An 8,423-nucleotide genomic window follows, 5' to 3' on the forward strand; every position below is an offset into this window, starting at 1 on the left:
CACTTACGGAGGCATTTTTGTCAGAAGCCACAACTATGGAAATATCGTCTGCAAAGAGGACACTGAAACGTCTGCAAAGTTGTTACAGAAACTTGACGCATCCATTGCCGTAACCGACTTCTGCTGCATTGTTGTCCATTTTCCTCGTATTTCGTAGTCGCGCCTAAAGAAGTTTTACTTCAAAAATTGTCTTCGATCTGTAAAATTTTATATAATATTTTCAAATTCATTTAGGTTGCTATGTATTATAGATAAAATGACTCCATTTTCGAAAACGTGAAGCAAAATCTGCATATTAGTTGTTACATATGACATAGCTAAGATGTGACCATAAAACAGTTTTGTCCCATTTGAAAAAAGCCCGATAGGTACTAAAACACCTCTAAAATACCTTGTGCATTCAAAATACATGCCCAGCCCAGTTCCGCTTTAGCGTGGTGAATTTTTCTCTCACATTATAAATGCCAGTTCTGGAGCGCAGTTCCGTATTTCCCCAACTATTGATAAGGCTGTATGGTCTTTGACTCTTGCCTGGCTAGACAATTGATTAAAAAAAATAGTCATTTACTATCTGTGTTCAGTTTAAATTCTATTTGGAAAAAAGGGCGGGAAACTTAAGATCGGTCGCACGTAATTTTAATAATTTTTTCCATTTTATTTTTAAATTTCATGTAAATATTTTGATATTTTGATCAGATAAGTTGTAGTTTGTATATATTTTAGTAGTTAGTTTTTATTAAAGTGTTGATTTGTGTAAATTTCATCCTATTGGTAAGTCTTCTTTTCTTCACTTTTCTATGAGATGATGGACCCCCCGGATGATCCTGGGGGGACAGCCCCTGATATAGGTCATGTAGTGACAATTTCTAATAATGACGAAGGTAGCACTATGGATACAGATGGTTCTGTGTCTCAGACATCTAGTGGCCGTAAAAGAGTGTCAGCTCGACCCAGAATATGCAGACACTGTAATAAAAGACAACGAAAACACCGTGGTGATAAGAAAGATATTAAGGAAAGTGATTGCAAATGTGTAGACATTAGTGACAAACAAATTCTTTCCAAAGTCGATTCCTGCAATAATTCTTCTATAGTAGTAGAGACAATACAAAAAAATAACACAGACACTCCACAACAGCCACAGCCCCCTGTTGCAAGGCTGTTATATAACTCATTAGATGCTGCTCCTTTTGTTGTACACATTCAGAAACAGTATTCATCTCCCGATGATAATGTTACTTTACATCCAGTTACATTTGGTCGTTTTCTCAAAAGAAATTCTATTAAAAATATTGTGAATGGAAGTTTAAAAAGGATAGGCCGGAATAGGTTATCTATTTCTTTTTCTAAGTACCAAGATGCAAATGACTTTGTTGAAAACAAAAATTTAGAAAATGAAAAATATAAGGCTTTTATTCCATCATTTTCTGTGAGTAGAATAGGAATAGTCAGAGGAGTACCAGCTGAGTGGTCTGAAGAGGAAATAAAAGATAATGTTTCTGTTCCTATTGGCTGTGGTCCAATCATAAAAATTAGGAGAATAAAACGAAAGATGATGATTGATGGACAAAACCATCTTAAATGTACTGAGTCTGTGGTATTTACTTTTGATGGACAGTTTTTGCCTAAACGAGTATATATGTGCTACACTTCTCTTACTGTAGACTTGTATATATATCCTACTATTCAATGCTACAATTGTTGTTGGTTTGGTCACACTGATGTGTTTTCATTGTGATCACTTCCCACTATTATTATCATTTCCAACCTGCAATAATAACAATAAAGTATTACATAAAACTTATTCTCCTCGTTTAAAATATAAGCTTAATGATGTTGATTGGGATTTATATTAATATCTAATAAAAAACAAAATTATTACACTTCCAAAAATTAATCCAGGTACAGAATCTCAGTGTGCAGATTCTTTAGCAAGAATCTTTATTGAGGTTGCCAATGAGATATTTCCAAGTAAAAATAGCTCTTTGGGTTTTATTCCTTCTCCTCCTTGGTGGGATAACGAATGTACTGTGGCAGTAAAGAGAAGAAAATATGCTGAAATTACATACTGTCAATGTTCCACTGATGAGAATTTTGAAATTTTTACAAAGAGTATGTCAGAAACTTCAAAATTTATAAAGAAAAAGAAATTTGATGGCTGGAAAAATTTCTGCTATTCAATATCACCTGATGTCAAACCATCTCTTGTATGGCAAAATATAAGAAGGTTTAGATCTGCATACAAAGATTCATCCCCAAAATCAATCCCTTTTCATTTAGTTAATAGCTTTTTAGATAAATTGGCTCCACCTTTCGTTCCTGAAGACTTAATAATTGGTTACCCTGTAATAAATATAAATAATGAGAACTGTTTTGGTTTAAACAGTATATTTTCTCTCACTGAACTAAAAGGTGTATTGTCTCATGTTAAGGATTCTGCTCCTGGACTGGACGGTATTCCGTATTCCTTTATCTCTCATTTAGATGATGATGCTTTATTTTATTATTTATCTCTTATAAATTCCATAGTGACATCTGGTAACATCCCCTCCACGTGGAAATGTCAAGAAATAATTCCCGTACTGAAACCTAATAGGTGTTCTTCAGACCATTCTGCCTATCGCCCAATCGCACTTTCTTCTGTTTTGATGAAAATTACAGAACATCTTATAAAAAATCGTTTAGAATGGTTTGTTGAGCATAACGGTCTATTATGTGAATCCTAATTCGGTTTCAGACGTGGGAAAAGTACTATTGATAGCTTAAGTATATTCATTTCTGATATTCAATTATCATTTTCAAATAATAAATCAGTAATAGCTGCGTTCTTAGATATAAATTGTGCCTATGATAATGTCGTAATAAGTATTTTAAAGAGTAAGCTTTTACAACTTAATATACCTCTGCTATTAACAAATTTTATCATAAACATGCTTTCCGAAAGATACATAATCCTGAAACTAGATGACAGGAAGTCAATTACTCGACTTGTTTCAAAGGGCCTCCCCCAGGGATCAGTACTTAGCCCAATATTGTATAATATTTATACACACGATTTAAAATCATCACTTAATAGTGTAAATGTTCTTCAGTATGCTGATGATCTATTAATTTACTGTCGTGATATTTCTATTGAAAAAGCTAGTTCTTCTATAACACAACCGCTGATAAATTTAAAAACTTGGTTGGACTTTAATGGCCTTGATCTATCACCTGAAAAAAGTACAATAGTTTTATTCACGAGATCAAGAACTCCTCCTCCTATTTCTATATTTTATGAGGGTTATCAGATTCCAGTTAAAGATAATGTTAAGTTTTTGGGAATTGTCTTAGATTCGAAACTAACTGGTATCCTACATTGTGATTACCTAAATGCTAAATGTGAGCGTACTCTTAATATGTTAAGATGTCTGTCAGGTGTTTGGTGGGGTGCGCACCCTTTTTGCATGAAATTGTTATATAATGCTCTTATAAGAAGTATATTAGATTATGGTACATTCTTGCTGGAGCCTGGTAGTGTTAAGACATTTAAAAAACTAGATCTCATACAGGCCAAAGCTTTACGAGTAGTTTCTGGTGCTATGCGGTCAAGTCCTATCAATGCTCTTCAAGTAGAATGTGGTGATCCTCCACTACATCTACGTCGTCAATATTTAGCAGACAAATTTATATTTCGATCTTTTCATTTTCTTAATCACTCTCTTTATAACAAACTTCAGAAACTTTCTCATCATATAGATTCATCTGCATATTGGTCAAATAAAAAACCACCTTGTCTAATCAATAGTTTTAAGAAATTTATCAACATAAAAGCTCCTATTCATCGATCCATTAATTATCCTCTTTTCAGTACTAGCTTTGAAGCATTAATGTTGCTTCCAGAAATTAATTTTAACTCAGATTTAAATAAGCACGATATTAGTACAAATTTTTCGTTTAATCTTCTTAAAAATACTGTTTGGGTTGATTACCATCATATTTACACAGACGCGTCTAAACATTCCTCCTCGGATCCCGTTGGTGTAGGTGTCTATCACGCTCAATTTAAAATATCACAGAAAATTAAACTACCTCCGGAAACATCGGTGTTTACTGGGGAATGTTATGGTATTTTTAAGGCTATTGAATATATTATTCTATTTAAACTTCCAAAAACAATAATTTTCTCTGATTCAAAAAGTGCCTTACAGTCTCTCAATAGGTTCCCATTTAAATCAAAAAACATTTCTTCTGTTGTCATAGAATTAAGAAATCTATTAAATAAATGCAATCACTTTGGTCTTTCTGTGTTGTTTGTATGGATCCCCAGCCATAGCGACATTCCTGGTAATATAAAAGCAGACCAACTAGCTAATGAAGCCGTGGTCGATGGCGACATTTTCCCTTATAAAGTTTTTTGCCAGGATCTAGGTGCTGTTCCTATAGTTCACCTTCAGGATTGTTGGAATAGACTTTGGACTGAAACTGGTCAATCAAAAGGCAGGAAATATTTTAACCTTCAGCCACTTATTTCATTTAAACCAACCATTCTATCATAGGAATGCGTTTGGGTCATGTTTGCACTCCTGTTCATCTTAACAGATTAGGCATTGTATCTACTGACATGTGTGAATGTGAATCCGATAAATGTGATCTAGATCACATTTTCTTTTCATGTTCTCTATACGACCGCTCCTCATTCCTGAATGATCTAATATCTCTTAATGTTCCTTTTCCTACCTGTCCTATCCTATCCTGTCTAATTATGTATCCATGTAAATTTTATAAAATATTGTCATCTTTCATTCTTCAGAATCATATCAAAGTTTAAATATTTGTAATGTTGTGTAAGTAGCAAGTATATATGTATATTTATGAAATTTTTAATATCCGTTTCAATCCTCTTTCAACTTATCTGATCCTTTCCCGTGTTCCGTATCCTTTTTTAACTTAGTTTCCCAATCTTTTAATTTACGTTATTGGCAAAAAGTAAACGCTATTGCCAAAAGAAGAAAAAAAAAACTATTTGGGGTACTTGGCTGTATGGGCTTTTGACCCCTTTGCCTGTCCAGATGGACGAACAGAACCAAAAAAAAATCTCTTTGGGGGGTATACAATGCAAAGACATTACATAATATAATAGTAGGTATAGGTAGGTAGTAGTAATTATACATAGTATAATAGTAGGGAAAAGAGAGCCCTCTCTACGCATTATGAGCTGTCTATTTGAAAACTAGCGCCATCTGAATATTGGCCCCAAAAATAACTATAATATAATATTAGCTCGAAATTATGAAATTCATTTTTAATGTTGTGACGCAATTAAATAACTAACTCTACTTTTTAATGTAGGTATTGCAATTTTTTACCATGTTGAAATTGCGCGTAGAGTTAGTTATTTAATTTTGCCACAACATAGAACATAAAGGATAGGATTTAGTAGTGTTGGTATGAGTAATTGAAGTTATTGGGTGAGAGAAATAAAAAGCAATGTTTGCATATTACTTTTTATTTTTATAATGTTTATGTTTATCATAATATTGTTGGGCAGCTGTTTTGTTTCGTCTTCACCCACATAATATGTTAATTTTCCGGACAAAATTCGATTGATCGATCTGCACCACCTTTTAACCTTGCTTTGAAAGATTGTCCTTTTTTTCGCAAGCGCGATATTTCTGTTTGATCAGATAAGATGCTTGATCTTTGTGCACTGTGGAGCCATTAGATCTGTGAAAGAATGTTTAATTTACAAATTGTATAGTATAATATATGTATTATATGGTATTAAATAAATGGACAATTTGAAAAGGGATTCAGTCTTAAAGTCTATATATATAAAAAAGAATTGCTGTTCGTTAGTCTCGCTAAAACTTAAGAATGGCTGGATCGATTTGGCTAATTTCGGTCTTGAATATTTGTGGAAGTCCAGTAAAGTCTGTCGGGTCAGCTAGTAATGAATAAAAATATATTCAAAATTTCATTCCCACACGGACATTAGCTGTTCTCAATCCTATCAGGTACCAATGCAGCCTTCATCAAAAAAGACATTTGGCTCAATAGTCTTATGTCATGTCATGCATTAATCTGCTGTTATAAAATTACTGTCACATTTATGGTTAATCTTTAATCAGTAAATTGTTGAGATGCATCTGAAATTGGAAATAATACTTATGTAGTTTGTTGTCCACTTTGTCAGAGTGAATTTTAACTATACTTTTCAAATCATTTCAATCGTCAATTTCAATCAGACGATAATGGAGAAAAATAAAAATAAAACCAAAAATCAAATCATAATGAAGTAGCACTCAGAAAATGTAGAACCAGGGCAGCATTTCTTAAGAGTCTAGAGTTCAAATTAAATCACAAGTTGAAATAAGCTGTCAAACAAAAACATTGTAGAAAAAAAGACATACCGACACTACTCACAAAATTTAAAATTATAAAATTTTGTTTTTATTTATGGTTTAGCTGTGTATAATAGATAGAAATATATAGTGTTATATAATATTTTGGTATGTGTTCAAAACAAAATATAATCATTAATTTATATATTTATTATTATTGATAATAGCCAACAAATTGAAAAAAATATGTGAATTTTAACTGCAGCTACAGGTAGGAATGTTGTTGAAGTTGATGCTTTTTCTAAAATAAAGTTGCTCACATATGGCTCTGTAAATAATAAACATAATAATAGATTAATTATTATTTATTATTTGTATGCCACAGAGAACCGGAGAACTTTTATTGTGATTTGTAAAATCTTATGTAAATGAAATGAAATTATGAAGACTTTAATAGAAAACATGACATTAAGATCAAGATCAAATGTGGGATTTTCAATCAATAACATTTTATGGGCCCAAGATTTTAAAATTACAACCAAGAAATACATCAAAATTTTGTATGTGTATGTCCATAAATATCAATAATAATTAAGAAGAAACATAAAAGACATGGGATTAAAAGCAGAACAAAATCAAATTGTCAATGCCCATTTCTAGGCTAAATTTTGACAGATTTTTATAAGCAATTGAGTTCGCCTTTATATTCTTTCTGAATATTTTATTCGAAATAGGATATTATATCACTTACAGAAAGTCAATACTACATATTGGAAAAAGTATACCACAGACCTGAGAAGTAAGGGCATAAGATACTCAGCAGGCTTCATTTTTTGCATAAAAATAAAATTTATTATTTAATACCCTGAGGGTGGCCGCTCCATGCCATTTCTGTGGTATAATTAAGAATGTCACTTATGTTATAGTAACCTTTACGACATTGTAAATAAGTTTTAAAAATTATTTACCTGAACAGTCTTGCTGTATTATTGTAGGCAGTAAATGTTGTGTGGATGAAGCTTGTCCTAAGATTACTTGACTCTGTAGTTGTCCTGAAAAATAATGTGAATATGTAAAGATTATGTTTCATTATTAAATGATTATCATTGATAATGAACCAGTTTCAGCTAGAAATGCAACCATTGAATTTTGTAATCACAACTGTGTAAGAAAATCAGGTGTTTCCAGAATGATACAATATACCTAAATACTATATATAATAATAATACCAAAAAAACCATCAACTCAACAAAGATTCTTAGTGGTGTGACTAAATCTGACAGAATAAGGAATAGAATCGAATATTAACTCAATATGTGTTAAATTAGGGGACTTACCAGGCAGATGAAGCATCGGAACTGCCAATGTGCTTAGCCGTTGATTACGATTTCTGTGTCTGTCAGAAAAGTGTATATAACAAATTCTCTACTTCTTATAACATTCAAAATCAGATGTTTAAGGGTTTCCACCAACAAGACTGACCCAAGTTTTAAACTGCTCAGGAAATTTGACAGCATCTGGGAAATGATGCATTGGAATCTCTGAAAATAATAAATATAATTATGAAATAAATTGAGTGACTATTAAAACCATCAGATAAATTGTGATAACCTAGTGTTATGACCATTGGGCTAGTATTAGATTTTAGACTCATATATTGACTTTTCTCTTGATAAAAATGGTGTTAGAAGCCAGCACAGCTGTCAATGATTATTAAACCATATAAGTCAGGGAAAGTCTGAAGTCTGACATAAGGGGATTGGAGTTTAATCTTTGGGGCAAGATACAGAAAACCGGTATGTTTATAATAGTTTTAACCATGATTGCAAATTCAATCTACGGACCGGTAGTAGAACCTGAGAGTAGAACAAACCTTATATGATACTTTATTTATCACAAGATTAGTCAATAAATTATACTGTTAAGATTTAAGAGAATAATTTACTTACCACGGAGCGCACAACCGAAAGCACAACGTCTCGGCATTACACCAAAGTTCATAAATTCCACAAACAAGTGTCTCTATCACAAAAAGGAGATTTTTGGATTGAATTCGCAACAGCAAGGCGGAGGAAAACAAGGCTCGACTCGACGCACTTA

At 32.4% G+C, this 8,423-nt stretch overlaps 2 long non-coding RNA genes across 2 annotated transcripts; both read right to left on the reverse strand.

Annotated features, from left to right (window-relative positions):
- Positions 1-1,729: 1,729 nt before the first annotated feature.
- On the reverse strand, positions 1,730-4,715 carry LOC126972320 (uncharacterized). Its single transcript, XR_007731115.1, has 4 exons — positions 2,902-4,715; positions 2,188-2,343; positions 1,883-2,055; positions 1,730-1,768 (listed from the first exon to the last, which is right to left on the reverse strand). It is a non-coding gene; the product is annotated as an uncharacterized LOC126972320 (long non-coding RNA).
- A 1,797-nt stretch (positions 4,716-6,512) lies between these two features.
- LOC126972319 (uncharacterized) lies at positions 6,513-8,412 on the reverse strand. The gene is made up of 4 exons (XR_007731114.1): positions 8,273-8,412; positions 7,661-7,864; positions 7,292-7,375; positions 6,513-6,651 (listed from the first exon to the last, which is right to left on the reverse strand). It is a non-coding gene; the product is annotated as an uncharacterized LOC126972319 (long non-coding RNA).
- Positions 8,413-8,423: the final 11 nt, after the last annotated feature.

The sequence above is a fragment of the Leptidea sinapis genome, chromosome 26, assembly GCF_905404315.1.
Source record: "Leptidea sinapis chromosome 26, ilLepSina1.1, whole genome shotgun sequence".
In the NCBI taxonomy this organism is placed as follows: domain Eukaryota; kingdom Metazoa; phylum Arthropoda; class Insecta; order Lepidoptera; family Pieridae; genus Leptidea; species Leptidea sinapis.